Source organism: Sarcophilus harrisii, chromosome 3 (assembly GCF_902635505.1).
Source record: "Sarcophilus harrisii chromosome 3, mSarHar1.11, whole genome shotgun sequence".
In the NCBI taxonomy this organism is placed as follows: domain Eukaryota; kingdom Metazoa; phylum Chordata; class Mammalia; order Dasyuromorphia; family Dasyuridae; genus Sarcophilus; species Sarcophilus harrisii.
This window is the reverse complement of record NC_045428.1, coordinates 343716539-343735728: the sequence shown is the minus strand read 5'-3', so window position 1 is coordinate 343735728 and position 19190 is coordinate 343716539. Positions and strand designations below refer to the sequence as shown.

General features: G+C 34.2%; 1 protein-coding gene across 1 annotated transcript in view; it reads right to left on the bottom strand.

Moving 5' to 3' along the window:
- SPOPL (speckle type BTB/POZ protein like) overlaps positions 1 to 13596 on the bottom strand; it is a 106286-nt gene extending 92690 nt beyond the window's left edge. Inside the window, exon 1 of the mRNA XM_031960029.1 lies at positions 13502 to 13596. The gene's annotated coding sequence lies outside the window, so the exon portion shown is untranslated. The remainder of the gene's footprint in view (positions 1 to 13501) is intronic.
- Positions 13597 to 19190: the final 5594 nt, after the last annotated feature.

Sequence of the window (19190 nt, the reverse complement as noted above, 5' to 3'; positions counted from 1 at the left end):
GCTCCCATAATTTCTATTTCTCCATATTTCATCAAATAGTTTAATTCTTTGTTGGTTATTTGACATTCTACATTCAATTCCCATCGTCACTTTCTCTACTTCTGATTCTGATATTAATCTAATATTCTCTCTATACAAAGAAGAAAGTTCTCATATACATCAAAATATTTACACATGTAGAGGGCTGGACTTCTGGAGAAGTATACTTGAAAAAATGTGTTAACTTAGTGGAATTGATAAGATGTTTCTCCAGTTCACACATATTCAGTATGCTATAATGAAGTAATAATTGTACTAAGGTATATAAAGGCTAAGAAAGACTGGAAATGAGAGAATCCATCTTTGATCATCCTGCCTCCTCCACTAAGACCAAGGACTCAGGCTGGTCCCGAGATCCTCCAGAAAGTTAGCTCGGACATTATAACACTGATATTTTTTTGTGAAAAAGAAGTAGATGGAACAGTCATCAGGAAATGACTAAACAATTTATAGTCTATGAATGTAATGGAAAATTACTTTGATACAGGAAATTTTAAATATGATGAATACAGAGAATAGAAAAATCTACATGAACTGATACAGAATAAAGTAAGCATAAATCAAAAAAAAATATGCATGACTACAACAATGTAAATTGAAAGAATTACAAAACAAAAATGAATGTTGGAAAATTACAAAGGATAAGCATGGCTACAAAGAGATCATGGGAAATAACCCAACCCCACCTCTTTACATAGGTTGGGAAGCCATGTATACAGAACTTTGCACATATTTTCAGACTTTTTTTTATGAACTGATCATTTGTTGATTCCCTTCCTCCCCCCCCTCATTTTTTCCCATTTTGATCTCTAAGGAACATTTGTTATGTAGAATGACTCTCTGGGAAGAGATAGATTGGTAGACATCTTCTCTAGAGAAATTATGATAATGTTAAAATCAAAATTTATGAATTAAAACTTGTTTTTTTTTATAAATAGCATAGTTCTATACAAGGCTTTTGACCTGCACCCTCCTCCTCCAAATGCTTTCTTCCTTTTTCTGTCAGGTTGGTTTAGAGCAAACCTTCTTAAACTTTTTCCACTTGTGACCCCTTTTGCTCAAAAGAATTTTGTAACCTTGGTTATATAAAATGGTTATACAAATCAAACATTTACTGATAATAAATTATAATTTCATGAATCCCACATTCAGCTATGAGACCTCATAACCTCATATGGAGTGGCAACCTACAGTTTAAGAATCTTTGGTCTAAAGCAGAGATGTCAAACATGAGACCCATGAAACACTCCTGGTGTGGGATCAAACCATATTAGAAGATAATTGAGAAATATTTTAACAAAATAAATAAAAAATATAAAAATTATTTAATATGTGTTTTTCAATATGTATCTGCAAGGATCATTATATATAGTTTAGTGACCCTCTTTTTATTTGAGTTTGACATCACTGATCTAGAGTATTTGGACATGAAAATATTATTTCTGTTTCTTCTTACACTGATATTTACCCAATGTTCTCTCTTCATTATGATTCACCATTTTGGTTCCTGGATTTATTTATATGAATACATTTTCTTCAAACCCAATACTGACTTCAACCTTCACCTTTATCTAGCCTATTCTATTTAGGTAGGGTGCCCCTTAAGAACCAACTTCTAGTAAAGGGCCTATCTCACTGTCTCAATGATATATCCAGGTCATTTTGCCACTTTCCAAAATGAATTATATGAATTAGAACTGGAAAGGACCTTAAAGATCATCTAATACATACTATATTACATACAATCTCATACACAATTTTACAGATGAGGAAATTGGGGAAATTAAATGTTTTATTCAAAAATAACACAAGTGGTAAGTTGTAGAAGCCAGATTCAACACATCATCCTGACTCAAAAGCAATGATTTTTTCACTGTACTATATTATGCTACAAATAATCTATGTAGCCCTCACTCTCAATTGTTTCATGTTTTGCATAGTTGCATGGACAGAATTAGAAGGGATCTTAGAATGAGGACCAGTAGTGATATATATTGTGTATGTAATGATCATCATGCTTACATAACACTTAATTTTTCTTATAGTGTGTCTATTGTATATTTACTAGTTTGCAACTTAATAATATAAGCTCCTTAAGGACAATGACTATATAGACATTTGTATTTCATTATAACAAGCATACTATGTACACTCTGAATGATCAATAGATCTTAATAAATTGAAAAATTGAATGATAGAGAAAAAACTTCAAATAGGCTACTAAAGTTAACTACTGGTTATTTAGCAGCTAATTAACTTGTTTTGGATTATGTTGGCACTATTGGTGCCATCACTCAGATTTTCTCCCTATATTTACATAAAGATTAGTCTTTGGTTTAGTACTCTAGCTTTTGCATTTTTGTAGCCTGTCATCCATTGAAGCCTACCCTTTTATTTTACTGTGTGATGTCATTTCGCAAAAATTTAAAATCCAAGACTGCTAAATTTTAAATGCTTAATTTCTTCACTTTCACCTTTGTGTTGAATTTGTTTCTCAGGATTTCTAAAGCTATACTGCTTCATTTAAAAATATGTTGCAGTGTATGTACAAGCGAGATTATATAGTTTTCCGGGATATATAGAATTTAAACTTGGGGAAAACTGCCTAAGTGAAGATTTGAGCATCATCTGAGTTTAGTGTAAAGTAAAGAGTTGACTCCCACTGCCACTTTTATACCTGATTCTACTCCCAAACTCCTCAATGAAACTTAGTGGGCAGGAGAGATAGTCTCTGATGATGATAATTGGCAAACAATGTATATGTCTGTCTGTCTCTTTAATCAGTTAACCAATAAACCGATCTATTAACTAGTAGTGTCTAGAACTATGCTATATGGAGTGAGGAAACACAGAGAACATAAGAGGATAGTTATTGATTTAGTTGGGGTAGTGGGTAGTAAGATATACAGCTCTGACCCCAAATTGTAACATTATGATTTAATCAAAAGCTTATCAAAGTATTCAGAACAGAATAAAGAATCGATTACTGTTTTATATTGAATTGATAATTAATAATGCAAAACCATAAATAAATACCAAATGGAAGGATCCTTCGCTGTTATTCAGTTATTTCTGTCCTGTCTGTCCCATTTTTCATAACCCCATTTGGGGTTTTCTTAACAAAGATACTAGAGTGGTTTGCCTGTTTTCTTCTCCAGCTCATTTTAAAGATAAGAAAACTGAAGCAAAATGGAGTAAAGTGACTTACCAAATCATACAGCCAATAAATGTCTAAGACTGGATTTGAACTCAGGACTTCCTGACTCTAGGTCCAGCTCTCTATCCACTGTGCCAAGTAGATGTCCCATATCCTGAGGACCATAAGTTTTCTATCTAACTTGCAGGTGAAATTTTGTCTGTATATTTTGTTCCCCTCCTTCCCCCATGTATGTGTGAGATCCTTGAGATAAATCATTTACTTTTTTTATTGATATCTCTAGTCCTTAGCATGTGCTTTGCACATAATAAGCACTTAATACTTCATTCATTCATTGATCTCATATATATCACTACATAGGTTCTGGAGAAAAGACAAGAATTTAGGAGAATGGCACCACAGATAAAGAGGTCTACAGAGTGAAAGGCAAAGAGGGAAGCAGTTGAAGTAAAAAGGAAACCCACCCTCCATATCAGCCCTCCCCACCTTCTCCAAAGCATTCTCCTAAGATATTGTTTCCTTTAAGCAAAACTCCCCTAGTTAAAAAAAAAAAAAAATCACATCAGTTCAGTTCTAGGCACCATGTGTTAGGAAAGATAATGGAAAACCAGACTATGTCTAGAGGTGAGTGTCTACAATCATGATGTAACTTTGCTATATGAGGAAACCATATGTTATACACTATGCAGTCTGGATAGTGGATAGAGAGAGCTGGCCTTAGAGTTAGGGGGGAAAAAAACCTGACTGGGTTCAATTCCTGTCTCTGACTCACACTGACTCAGTGACTCCAGGAAAATAATTTGACTTCTCAGTATTTTTGAGGGCAGTACAGCATATGGAATAGGAGCTATCTCTGGAATTCAGGAAAACCTAGATTCAAGTTCACTGGACTCCAGGTTAAGAACTCTTGTTTTAAGGATTAAGGAATGAGGTATTTCTGGGCAGCTAGATGGTACAGTGGATAGAGCACTGGCCCTGAAGTCAGGAGGACTTCAAGTTCAAATTTGGCCTTAGATACTTACTAGCTGTGTAATCCTGGGCAAGTTACTTATCCCCAATTGCCTCCCATCCTCCATCCCTCCAAAAAAAAAAAACAAAAACAGAACTAAGAAATGAGGGGTTTAGACCTAAACATAATACATACGTCCCTCCTTCTTTTTCCTCCCTCTTCTCTCTCTGTCCCCATGAGGTATCACACTCTTACCTGTAGGTGTTCTGTCCAAAGGAATGTAAATTTTGGTCACTGAAATTTGGCAAGATGGCAAGAGAGCAAGATATCTTGGAGTTTATGGACCAGATTTGTTTCTCAAGGACCTAGCCTAAAATCCAAATCACTCTGACTTTCATTGATTGGCCAACAATAAGTCATAGACCAAGCCCCTATTAATCATTGTCCTGATTGATTCACAGTGAATGTAAATAGCAATCATTTCTGTTTGGGCCAGAAACCTACAGGGTCTCTCTCCCAGATAATTTTTTTTTTTTAATTCAGTAAGAGAGATCTTTCTTTGTCTCATTTCTTACCTAGCCTAAATCACTGACTGGACATTGCCTCAGACAAATTGAAACCTGGGAAAGAATGCAAGCTGGGCCATTTCCAGTTATTCTGACCTATCTGGCCATTAGAACCAGATGGCTCTGAAGGAGAGAATGATTCTACACAGCCCTCCCTCACTTAAATCCAATTCACTTGCATGTCATGACACCACCTTCTTGATGTCATGGTCCTCTTCAAAAAGGAAGAACAAACAACAACAACAACAGATCTTAAACTGCATTATATTAGGGTAATAATCAAACAATCTGGTACTGACTAAGAAATAGAATGGTCTATCAATGGAATATATGAGGCATATAATACATGTTTTGGTTGGTTGGTTGCTATCCTTCGTTGTAAGAGGACCAAAACGATATCACTGCCATGATTCACAACTGTTAGAGTTAAGTAACAGGGTGTCCAACTATGGCTGCTCAGACCAATATAAGCTTGGAGTACTCTGCCACAGGTCTGACACAAACAGTCCCTATGAACATTTGGGATCTAACTTTGTACATCTTGTGGTTCTCTAAAGTTAAAAGAGGCCTTGACAGTGTCCTTGCATCACTTTCTGAGCACCTTGCAAGCACTTGCCCTTTGTGAGTTCTCTATAAAATAATCTTTTTGGCAAGCATCCATTTGGCATTTGAACAGTGTGGCTGGCCAAATGGTGTTGTGTTCACTGCTGCAGAGTTGTAATGCTTGGCAGTTAAGTCTGAGAAAGGATCTTAGTGTCTGATATCTTATCCAGCCAGGTGATCTCCAGAGTCTAAGACATTTCAAACAGAAGCAATTCAATTTCCTAGTATTGCACTGGTATACTGTCCAGGTTTCACAGGCAAACAACAATGAGGTCAGCACAATGGCTCTGAGACCTTCAGTTGGTAGTCAGTCTAATACCCCTTTTCCTCCCATACTTTCCTTCAGAACCTTCCAAAGAGCTAGCTCTAGGAATACGTGTGTCAATCTCATTATTAATGGGTACATCCCTGAGAAGTATACTGCCAAGGTAAGTGAATTCACATCATTCATAATTTCATAGTTCACTGAAACTGGTGGTTCCACATATGGATGGTGTGGTACTAGATGATGGACTACCCTGGTTTTTTTGGTGTTAATTGTCAAACCAAAATTAGCACAAGCAGAAAAAAAATTGATACAACTTTGTTGCATCTTGGCTTCAGAGGCTACACTGAATGCACAATCATTTGCAAACAAAAAAAGCATGCACTAACATTCCTTCTGCTTTGATTTTGTCTCGTAGCTTTTCAAGTTGAAGAATTTACCATCAATGTGGTAACCAACTTTGATTCAATGAAGGCATTTGACAACATGGCTGAAAACATTATGCTAAAAAGCATGGGAACAAGCACACAATCTTGTTTCCCTCCATTGATGACAGTCAGTTGTCCAGAACTTGAGCAAGCATGCCATCATGCTTCTGATGTATTATTTTGATGAACTTCTTTGGGGAACCAAATTTTGACATAATTTTCCATAAGCCCTCACAACTGACAGGCCTTGGTCAGATCTACAAATGTTCTATTCCTGGTATTTCTCCTGTAGTTGGCGGGCAGTAAACACCCTATCTACTGTTCCTATTTTGTAGAGCAATTTGGAATTATAGATCCAGAAAAAAAAGAAAAGAACCCATTTGTAGTAAAAAAATAAATAAAAAAAAAAATATATATATATATATAGTAATTCTAAGAAGAAATTGAAAAGCTGCTCATCAATTGCAAAATGGTTGAATTGTGGTATATGATTTTTATAATGGATCATTTTTTTTGTTAAAAGAAATGATGAGCAAAAGGTGGAAAAATCTGGAAAGACTTATGTAAACTGACACAAAGTGAAGTAAGCAGAACTAGGAGAACATTGTACACAGTAACAAAAACACTATAATGAAGAATTGTGAATGGTTTAACTATTCTCAGAAATACAATGATCCAAGACAATCACAAAGGACTTAAGATGAAAAATTGTTAGACTCTTCCAGAGAAAGAACTGATATTATTTAAATACAGACAAAAGAACACTATTTTCTCACTCTCTTTCCCTTCCTTTATTATTAAAATTTTTTTTTAAATTATGAGAAGTTAAAAAAAATGAAGGGCTTAATCACAGTAGGTGGAGTAGTCAGGGAAGATTTCATTAAAGAGGTGAAATTTGAATTGGACTCTGAAAGATACATTTAATTCTGACAGGTTGAGAAGAGAGAAAAACATTTCAGGAAGTGGGAATATTTAAGTACAGAGCCCAGTGATTAGGTTATTTTGTTGGTGTAGAAGCAGAAGTGTTAAACACTCACCCTGTGTGGTCTACTACACTTCTAAGAAATCAGATTAAAGTATAATTAGCAAAAGCTTAACAGAGTAAAAATAAAATAAAACATAGCTAATAAAGCAATACACAATCTAAAGGCATCCAAGTTTATGGTTTAAAGTCTTCCCTCCCCACTTTCTATTTGAATATGACATCATGTCTAGAAAGATTTGAATACCTAGTTAAGTTTATATTTTATTTGGAAGGCAATGGAGTCCTTAAAAAATGGGTCATCTTATGAGGAAAAAGTATTTTAAGAAGAATAATCTGAAGGCTGTTTGTATAATGAAATGGTAATGAAAATAGAAAGAAAAGAATGGATTAAAAGCAAAGATAAAGGTAAACTGCCATTTCATTGGTCAGTCAACACACATCATATGTCTGTCACTGGGTTAAATACTGAAGAGACAAAATGTCAAAGACATACTTCCTGCCCTTAAGGAGTCCACATTCTAATGGGGAGACAATTTGCAAACAATTATGTATGTTCAAAAAAGATAGTCAACTTGTTCTCCCCCAGTCTTTTGATTGGAAGGCAATCTTGGGGGGAGGTCACAAGCATTGAAAGAAGAATAGGGAAAGGGGACACCTCGGTGACCTCTTTTTTTAAAAAAAAATATATATTTTTAACACATATTACTTTGTGAATCTTGTTGGCAGAGAAAAATCAGAGCAAAAAAGAAAAACCATGGGAGAGGGGAAAAAAAAAAAACAGAAAAAGGAATAGCATGTGTTAATTTCCATTCAGTCTCCTTAGTTCTTTTTCTGGATGCAAATGGCATTTTCTGTTCAAAGTCTATTGGGATTGCTTTGGATTACTGAACCACTAAAAAGAACCAAGCCTTTCATAGTTGATCATCACACATTCTTGCTGTTATTGTGTACAATGTATCCCTGGTTCTGGTTGCTTCACTCAGCATCAGCTCATGTAAATCTTTTCAGACCTTTCTAAAATCAGCTTGTTCATCATTTTTTATAGTACTGTAATTAATATTCCATTAACTTCATGTACCACAACTTTTTCTGCCATTTCCCAATTGATGGACATCTACACATTTTCCAATTTTTTGCTACCACAAAAAGAACTGCTACAAACATTTTTGCACACATGGGTTCTTTTCTTTCCATTATGATTTCCTTGGGATACAAATGGGGTGACCTCTTGAAGAAGGGGCAACAAACTGAATCTTGAAGAAATTTAGAGATGTCATAGGTCAAAAGTGAGGAAGAACATTTCAGGTATGGGGGAACTGCCAGTGTACAGACACAGACTTGAGAGAGTGTATAGTATATAAGGAATAGTGAAAAGGTCAGTGTTATTGGATAGTAGAAGGATTTCCTGGGTAAGGGAATTGGCTTGACAAGGTCAGCACTTTTCCTTGCAATTTCGAGTTGCCTAGTACAATGATGTTAAACTCAAATTGAAACTGAGACTACTAACTGGTAATAAGGATCTCTGGGAGCCATAAATTTACTTAGGTAAAATTACATTGTAAAACTATGTTTTATTGGTTTTGTCAAATATCTCCCAATTACATCTGCTTCTGGTCCCACTGCACTGCCCAGATCACCAAGACCATAGTCACAGAGTCAACAGAGGTTAGAAGATGGACTTGAACCCAGGTCTTTCTGTATATGAGGCTAACTAGCTCTCTGTCTATCTCAATAATCTGCTTCTCAGCGTGGTGAAAGGAAAAAGTGAAGGTAATACCAGATAATCACATTTCAGAATGAGTGATACTTACTTGATGAGGCTTCCGAGTACATCCATTTTGGCAATGTTCTGCTCTAGGCCACTCCTATTAAGATCAGCCCCCTTGGATAGTGAAACAAAGTAAGATTCTCAAAGATCTTTTCAGTCAGCAAAAAGAGGTGGATTTAGCCATAGCAAGAGAATATTTTGATATCATCAGTTGATACAACTGAATGTAATTCCTTTGCCTTAATTGCCTGAGTTGCCTGTTTTCCATCAGCCAAACATCAGAATCACCTGGAGCATGAGCTTTGTAATACTTTGAGTCAATGAAGTTAAAGGTGATTTTAATACCTTTTGATGAAAAACTAGCCTATTTTGCAGAGTTGAGGATATTAATTCTACCACTTAAGGTCTAGATCAAAGGGTTTTCCATTTCTCTAGCTTTTACAAAAATAGGAAGCTACGCTTCTTTTGCTTTTGTGTGTCATCTGCATTTTCTTTTTTGCACATTTCAACTCTCCTTTAAGCAAGTAGTAGGGTTCAGTACAATAATACATCACCTGCTTAAATTTTGCCCAGGGAAATTATTCTACATCTCTTCCAGAACCTCATTATTTATGATTCCTTCTTACTATTTAATAGCTTATGAGTTTAATGAAATTGCTAAAGATTCTAGATGGGGAGAGGGGTGACAGTGTTTTTCATTAAAAATAAATAAATATTTAAATGATAAAATATTTAGCATTTTCAAGAGTCAATCTTATATAAGATTGGGACAGTGGGGAGCATGCTTGACAAAGAATTTGATTTGAGGCTTTATGGCAGAGTGCCTAAAATTATGTTTTCTTTCTTAATTTGCTTTTAATTTCAAGGACAATATGGTCACCAAAAAACAGAACTATTTATATAGTAAGTTTTTGAAGTCTTGTGTTATTTAAAAAGAAAAATTTATTGCTAATAACTTGTATTTATATAGTGTTTTAGTGTTTACAAAATAATTTATATAAATTGTCTCATTTGATCTTTATCCTTCAAGATAGTATTATTATAGTTTTATAAAGGAGGGAAGTAAAATTCAGAAAAGTTAAGTGATTACTCAAAGTAATCACTTGGGTACCTGAAAAAGGATTAATACCCAATATTCTATCACTAAACTATACACCATTTCCCTGCCTCACTCACATACTTAGTTAATTGTTAACTCTCTTCTGGGTTGTAAGTTCAGGTAATATAGTTCAGATACAGTTTTAAGCTAGATCTAAAAGACAACTCTGTCATCTCTTTCCTCTTCTTCCATATAGTATATTCTCAGGCCCCAAACCAGAGTGAATGTTTTTTCACTCACCACAATAAAGCAGTATAAATAAATAAATCAAGTTTCTAACATTGAGTTATTAGGAGACACTGTTTTCCAGAGCTAAAACCCAGCAAGCAAGCTGTGTGCTGGGCATAACAACAATCCTTTGCTTGCACTCACCTTCTGGAACTGATGGTACCTGAGATCAGGCAAGCACCAACAGGTCAAACATGAATCCCTGCTATGAATGAACTTTTTGTCACTATACAACCTTGCCTCATTGTTGGTGTTGTGCCTCACTACTGTTGCTACATTACACAGTTAGACTTGTCTAGCCATAAGTATATAAATCAAGATTCAGTCACACTAAAGCAGGTACCCCAAGTAGAGGAAAGGCTCTGAAACATGTGTCCTTGTTTGCAGGCTATTTCCCTTATTTTGAAATTAAACTTCTGTTTCATTCCTGACTTTCTGTCGCTAGTTTACTCTGTTTACCTTCAAATATTCACAGATAAGAGGCCAGCAATGACTGGTTGACATTAACTTTAGGTGCCAGAGCTTCTTTATTTCACTCAGTCTTATCCACTTAGTCAGTCAACAAACATTTATTATACTCTTAATACTTAGCAGGCACTATACTAAGCATTGGGAATACAAAGAAAGGCAAAACAAACAAGAAAGCCATCAGTCCTTAGCTCAAAAAGCTGGTGGTCTAGAGGAAGAGAAAATAAACAACTCTCTGTAAATAAATCACATACTAGATAAATTGGATCATGTCAGAGTAAAATCATTAAGATCAAGAACTATGAGGAAAGATTCATTTACAGAAGGTGGGACTTAGCTGAAACTTAAAAAAACCCAGAAGACAGAGTTGAGAAGACAATGAGGAACAGCTAATAAAAAAAAGTCAGGAGATAAGTATTTTGTTCTAGAATAGCAAGGAGGCCAGTATCATTAGAATTTGGCATATGTGGAAAGGAGTAATGTATAAGAACACTGGAAGAGCCTGATTATGAAGGATTTTAAAAAACAAAGGATTTTATATTTGATTGTAAAGGTAATAAGTAACTACCGAAGTCACTGAATCAATGGAATTGAGATGGATCATGGTGAGAGATGCTTTTAAGAGAGATCAATTTTTTCTGCTGAATGGAGAATGAACTGGAAGGCAAGAAAACCAACCAGCAATCTGTTGCAATAATCTAGAAGTTATGAGAGTGGTAATAAGGAGAAAGGATGTATATACAAGAGATTGTATAAGAAGTTGGAATGTGGTAATGATACATTATATATCCCATTCTTTGGCCATCTCCCATGCCATGTTCCATACATGTATTCCCCTTCCCCTACCTTTAGTTCTAAAAATAGTAATCAAATCAGCCCTACCATTCTTGGTAAGAACATGTGAATCAATTGTCCTATTACTCTAATTACATTCACTTTGATTTTCCTATTCAAATCATTCCTTCCTGACCAACATTTATCTTACATACATTTTCTTTCTCTATGAGAACAAGGCAGTCTTATTTGTATTTGAATTAATCCCCAGTACTTAAGATGACTTATTCAGTCATGTCTACTCTTTTTGAGCAAGTGAACAATACTGTTCATGGGATTTTCTTGGCAAAGGTTACTGGAGCTGTTTTCCATTTTCTTCTCCAGGGAATGGATGGATGACTAAGTAAGACTTAAGTACTTGTTAAGTACTTTAATGCTTTTCCATTCATTCATTCAACTAATCATGTACCCACCTATGAGTCTTTGATCTTATTATACTTTTCACTATTCTTTTCTTAGTAAAGTCGTCAAAGATCGGAGACGAATTGGAAAGAACTATTAGAAAATCAATTACTTATTATTTCTCTTAAAATTATAATAATTTATTTGTTGTTTAGTTTAAACATGAAGAAAATTTTCATATAGAAGTCATATAGAAGTTCATATAGAAGGATGTTCTCATCCCCCCCCCCAAAAAAAAACAGGACTTCATATTACTTTCTTATTTTTTTTTTAATTAAAGCTTTTTATTTTCAAAACATATGCATGGATAATTTTTCAATAGTGACCCTTGCAAAACCTTATGTTCCAAAATTTTCCCCCTTTCTCCCCACCCTCTCCCTAGATGGCAAGTAATTCAATATATGTTAAATCCAACATATGGATACATATTTATACAGTTATCTTGCTGCACAAGAAAAGTCATATGAAAAAGGAAAAAAAATGAGAAAGAAAACAAAATGCAAGTAAACAACATCAAAAAGAGGGAAAATGCTATGTTGTGATGCACATTCAATTCTTACAGTCCTCTCTCTGGGTTTAGATGGCTCTCTTCATCACAAGATCTTTGGAACTGGCCTTAATCATCTCATTGTTGAAAAGAGTCATGTCTATCAGAATCGATCATTGTATAATCCTGTTGTTAATGTCATACTATTTTCTTTAAATATATAATTCTACTTCCACTTCAAAGCAATTCTGCTGATAGGTATTTCTTTTTAAAAATTTTTTCCCATTTTTAATTTTTTATCGAAATTTTTTTATTTTCAAAACATATGAAGGATAATTTTTTCAAAACTGAACCTTGAAAAACCTTGTGTTCCAATTTTCCCCTTCCCTAGATGGCATGTAATCCACTATATGTTAAACATGGTTAAAATATATATTAAATCCAAAATAGGCATACATATTTATACAATTATCTTGCTGCACAAGAAAAATCAGATAAAAAAGTTTTAAAAAATGAGAAAGAAAATAAAATTCAAGCAAACCACAACAAAAAGAGTGAAATGATATGTTCTAATCCACCTGCAATTCCCACAGTCCTCTCTCTGGGCACAGATGGCTCTCATCATCATAAGATTTTTGAAACTGGCCTGAATCATGTCATTGTTGAAAAGAGCCACATCTATCAAAATTGACCATCATATAATATTGTTGTTGCTATCTACAATGATCTCCTGGTTCTGTTTTCACTTCACTCAGCATCAGTCCATATATATCTCTCTAGGCCTTTCTGAAATCACCCTGCTGATTGTTTCTTATAGAGCAATAATGTTTCATAACATTGATATATCATAACTCATTCAGTTATTCTTCAATTGATGGATTCAGTTTTCAGTTTCTTGCCATTACAAAAAGGGACTGCCACAAACATTTTGAGGCAATTATTTCTTAAGGTAACAAATTATACTTTAGTTATGGACCACAAATGGTCATTACTAAAGAAAATTGTATTTTAATTTCAAAAGCCTACTGTAGATTTACTGTAAAAGTAAAAAATCTAAATTCAGTGAACAGATATGTTATTACCAGGCATGGTATAAATTAACACTTAGCACTTAGAATTACTGTACAAAGAAAAGAATGATTTCTGAATTTGTTTTCTTTCCCCCGCTTGAAATATTAGTTTATATTTAATCTTTAGAACAATAAATGGATTTGGTCTCCTACCTGCTATTCTTTCCCTGCAGTGCTATCTTATGTTTTCTTGTGTCTTCTCTCTTTACCTTTTACCATTTTCTTCTGCTCTCACTGCCTTACTGCAATACTTTTAGTTCCATTTCTGTGTACAACAGAATTACAAGGAGAAACTATTTCACATTTTGTTAGAGAATTATTTCTTTGATAAATGATTAATTTAAAATAACTATTTTGTAGTTTAGTTTTCTTTTTTGTAAGAAAGTTTTTAAAGTAGGAAATCTGAAATTTTGATGCACAGCTTATTGAATAGTAATGTGATCATTAAATTATATATATTTGATGTTTGTGATCAACTATTAAAGTCAAAGAATCTGCCCTCAATAAACATTTATTGTTCTTTGTTTCCTTTTTCATTCTTTCCAGAAAGTCTTATATGGAAACAATTATCCTTTTAAAGTTTTTCTTTCCTCCAAGTTATTCAACATCAAGAGACAAAAGGCAAAGAATGTTTTTATTTTCTTGGTCCTGAGAACTCCACATGAACTGGCTTCTATTTTGAATTCAGAATCTGCTTCTGACCCTATCATCATCTTACTGAAATTGTTTTCTCAATTGTCTCTACTTTCTGAATGCCCACAGTTTATTCTTTAATTTCCTGATGATGAGGGGAGCTCCAAAACTCTTTCTCTCTCTCTGACTTGGGGGGAATGCTAAACTCTCCCCTGAGAGACCCACCCCAGGGCATCAAGATAAAGTAGTTTCATTCTGTTTTCTGGGAGGGACTGGTTGAGTCCAGGACCACTCCTACTTAGCCGGAGCTGTAGATTCCAACTCTTGAGTTGGAAATTAGCCCAGAGACACTCATTCAATTCTAAGATTTTCTATTCTGATTCCAGCTCAAACTGCTCCCAGCCCCCACCAAGTGTTGCTCATAAAACAAGTTTCCTTCAGCCCATCTCTTTGCAGAGGACCTAACATGCCATGTCAAGGAACCTCTCCCTCTCCTTGGCATAAGCTGCAAACCTCTGCCTGCTGAAATGATAGTCTTTTTCTTCTTTATTTCTCTGTTTCCCTAACACAACCTTATTCACTTCTCTATCAGGATTTCTCTGCTAGAAACATTATCTCTTTCTCTCTCTGCCAGGACTCCTCCACTAAAAACTTTACCTTTCTGTTGGGACTTTGCCACCAAAGAATTCAGTCTTTCTATTCATGCATAGCAAAGGCTGACTTCCCAATGCCAATAATAAACTTCTTTCTGCCAGTTTAGCATTTCAGGTTTGTGCATTTGCAAAGGACCTGTGCCACCAGAAGAGGGGTTCCCACAACTCCCTGCCCTGTGCCAAACCTCTTTACTGATAATAGGAGATGCCTCAATGAAATTGGTTGACACTATTAGAAGCACATAGGCCATCTGGTGTGTACTTTCTTCACTTTGTCCTTCCTCCCACTTTAGTGGGGTAATCTCTAGCCATTCCAGTGCAATACTACTGGCTTGCTAATTTTTGCAGTTTTGACCTAATTCAAGATAGTATGGAACTTCAGGTTGAAAATGAAGTGTCATAGACACTATGACAATCAACACAAGGAGGTTTACTTAGTCATACCATGGAAAGGATACTTCATGGATTCAGTTAAATATAGCTTCCCCCGCTTCTGAATTGGCTATGATAATCAAGCCCAAGGAAAAGCATTCCCTGCTTCCTTATGGTCTGGATATTATATTTATGCCACTAAGAATCTATATTAAGAGCCAAAATTTTAGACCCTTGGGTCACTTAATTATTCAGGATATTTTCAATATATTCTAAGGAAAAATTATGTAAAATATTGCTCCTTCTACAAATCACATACAAATTTCTCCCTATTTATATATTATATTATATTTATATATTTCTCCCTACTTATATAACCCTCAAACTCAATATTTCCAAAACTGAGGTCATTATTTTTTCCCCTAAACTTCCTTTCTACTTCACTTAAAAAACAAAACAAAACATCATACCATGATGTATTAATGCTAATGCTACTAAGTCCATAACCTTGGGATTATTTCTGATACTTTCCCTTCCCTTGGTTTATAACCTTAAATAACCAAGTCCTATTTCTCTAACACCTCCCAAATTCATCTCTTCTTCTCTTTCACTGCCATTACCTTAGCAGAGAAACTTATTAGTCCCCATATGGATTACTTCTATAATCTGCTAAAAGATCATGTTAATTCTTCTTCCAGTAAATCTTTCATGTCATTGTACTTATGAATGTGGTCACTTTAACTGACCTTTAAGTACTATTTATGTATCACCCCTTAAGTATCAGAATCCTCTTCACCTTGGTACTTAAGGTCTTTCACAATCTTGAAAGTGTGCTCAAAACATTAAAAAGGCACTGCTGATTTCTTTATCATGAATAATAACAGCTCAACCCTTTTATAGTCAAGTGTTATCCAAAGATCTTATTAGATGTTGACAACAACCTGTCAAGGAGTGCAAGTATTGTTATCCCCTTTTACAAAGAAGAAAACCAGACTTAACTCTGTAATTGGTTTAGATTAGGTAGAAGGTATGTTTACAAGTAGCCACTTTCTAGAAAATAAACAAACCAGTTTTAATCATGTGCTTTGATAAGAGTAACTAACAATTTTTAAAAATCAATAAAATATTACTTAAAGTATGAAAGGTGAGATTCCTTATTTTGATGTAAAAAAAGAAAGTGAGTTGTTATAAACATGTTTAAACAATAACTGACCAAGATTTAATTGTATGGCTAATTTTCCTCCTCACTTGAAAATGACTTGTAAGTCACCAATCAAAATCCTAGACATTTTATCAAAGGAAATTAGACCCTATTACCAATCCCCCTTAAAAATCACAACAAACAGGGGCAAATAGGTGGTGCAGTAGATAGATAGAGTACCAGCTCTGAAGTCAGGAGCACCTGAGTTCAAATGTGACTTCTGACACTTAATATTTCCTAGCTGTGTGACCCTGGGCATGCCACTTAAACCCAATTACCTCAGGGGAAAAAAATTATGATAAATAGTGAACAGATTTCCTCATTTATATTTTCTAATACTTAAAGATGTAGATATAAAGATAACTTTACAAGTTAGTGACTGCACCTGAGTTGTCTAATTTCTGGAGCAATTATGTTGATTAGAATCTAAGAATTTTAAGTCAAAACAAAAATGTTTACAGAAAAACTTCCCAAACCAGATATACATGAAACCTTTATATTAGATTACCCTTTAAATGGCAAATTAAGGATAACTTTTTAAAAAGCAATTAAGGAATTCAACTATTCCCTCAAATCTATTTTAAAGAATAAGGAACTTCACTTTTCACATTTAAAGACACAATCTACTAATGTTATTTTTGATTTTTTTTTTTTTTTTTACTGTTATTCCACATTACTTGGACTCCCCCAATCAATATTTCCTTATAACAAATTATCTCTGCATATGGAATAGAAGCAATCAGGAAGACAGAAAAACTTGAAACCATGGGTGCAAAACAAATGAATGTATTGTCTATGACTGAAAATATGTTTCCTTCTATAGGCCTGATTCATTTAATATCTAAATTTTAGGCCAGGTATTAATTTGGAGCTTACTGTCTCTATTTTCACCCTTTATATATTATGTATACCTCCCTATCACCAAACCTTAAAAGATCATCAAGTTCAAATCAACTAAATTCAGCAAGCATTTATTATGTACCTCTTATGCTCTAGGCAATATACTAGCTATTGGTAGGTAATATAATGGTAATATAATGATAAAAGTGAAAAGATAACAGTTCTTGGTCTCAAAAAATTTACATTTTAATTATTCTAGACCCAGTATTCTATACATTGCCTCACCTAGTCACCTAAATTTGGTTGTGTCATTCTTCATGACTCCATTTGAGTTTTCGTGGTAAAGATACTAAAATGGTTTGCCATTTTCTTTTCCAGTTCATTTTACAAATGAAGAAACTGAGGCAAACAGGATTAGGTGACTTGTCCAGGGTTACACAGCTATTAAATATCTGTGGCCAGAGCTGAACTCAGGAAGATGTGTCTTCCTGACTATAGGCACTAGCACTCCATCCACTGTGACCCCTAAATGTCTTCTAAGAGCCTACTCCCCTCTGAAATAACATAAAATAACATTGTCTCCTTGGGGATATGTTGGCCTAGATATAAACAAAGAAGTTCATATGTATGGGATTCTAGAGACCTACACTTCCAAGAACTAAAAATATTCATATCATACACATACTACATAAAAGATTGCTTACCTCTCCTACCACCTCTATGATGTCACTAACTTTCAATTCCAATTCATCATCATTCTGGGGCAGGTAACCAAAGGCTAACTTTTATTGCATTCTCTTTTTGTAGTGATAACAATGGTACCTACTTCACAGAATTGTTGTGAGCATCAAATGCCCTAATATATATAAAGCACTTTGCAAAATTAAAGTGCTACATAAAAATTATTATTATTATTATCATAATCATTATTATAATGGTAGCTAGGTAACAGTGGTTAGAAAACTGGATCTGCAATCAGCAAGACCTAATTTCAAATCTAGTCTTAGACACTTATTAACTGTTTTATCCTGGAAAAATCGTTTCACCTCTGTCGGCTTTAGTTTCTTCAACTATAAAGTGGGTATAATAATAGTATCAACCTCCAAGAGTTTTTTGAGATAAAATGAGATATTTATAAAGCACTCTTTAAACGTTAAAGTGCTATTTAGCACTTGTATATCAGTTATACAAATGCTAGAAATTATTATTATCTGAACTTTGTTTTTGTTTAGTAAATATTTGTTGAATAAATGAATGAGTGCCAATATATCATAGAGTGAATTTAAAGCCTTCCAAGAGTGGTTGCATTTTGAATAGGAAAGGTTTAAAAGAATGTATGAAACCTTCTCGAGAAGATTTTAAGGTCACTAAGTATAATAGCTTTGTTACCACAGAGTAACAATCACCAAACTATAGTAACACTAAATGACACATTATTCAAGGAAGAGTAAATTAGAATGGATTAACAATATTTCTTGAAATAAACCTAGATTTGGAAGCTAAAAACAAGTTTATTTCTGAAATATAGCTTCTTTGAAATTTGGGTATAAACAGTTTTTAGGAAATGAAAAGTAGTTGGCAAAATGAATTGTAGATTGCGCTAAATCCATTTTTTAAAGGAAGAAAAATCTCAAAGTTCTACATGAAAATCCAAAAATTTCACCAACATCATTTTCTTCAGTTAAAAAAAAGTTTGGCCAATAATTTTTATAACTGGTATTTCTGATAAAGGCCTCATTTCTAAAACATAAAGAACTGAGTCAAATATATAAGAAAAAATCATTCACCATTGCTAAATGGACAAAGGATATGAACAATTTTCAGGTGAAGAAATTAAAGCCATCAATCGTTATATGAAAAATGCTCTATTTGCCATTCTCCAATTGAAAAAGGATATGAACAGACAATTCTCAGATGAAGAAATTGAAACTATTTCTAGTCATATGAAAATATTCTCCAGGTCATTATTAATCAGAGAAATGCAAATTAAGACAACTCTAAGATACCACTACACACCTGTCAGATTGGCTAAGATGACAGGAAAAAATAATAATGATTGTTGGTGGAGTTGTGAACGAATCCAACCATTTTGGAGAGTAGTTTGGAACTATGCTCAAAAAATTATCAAACTGTGCATACCCTT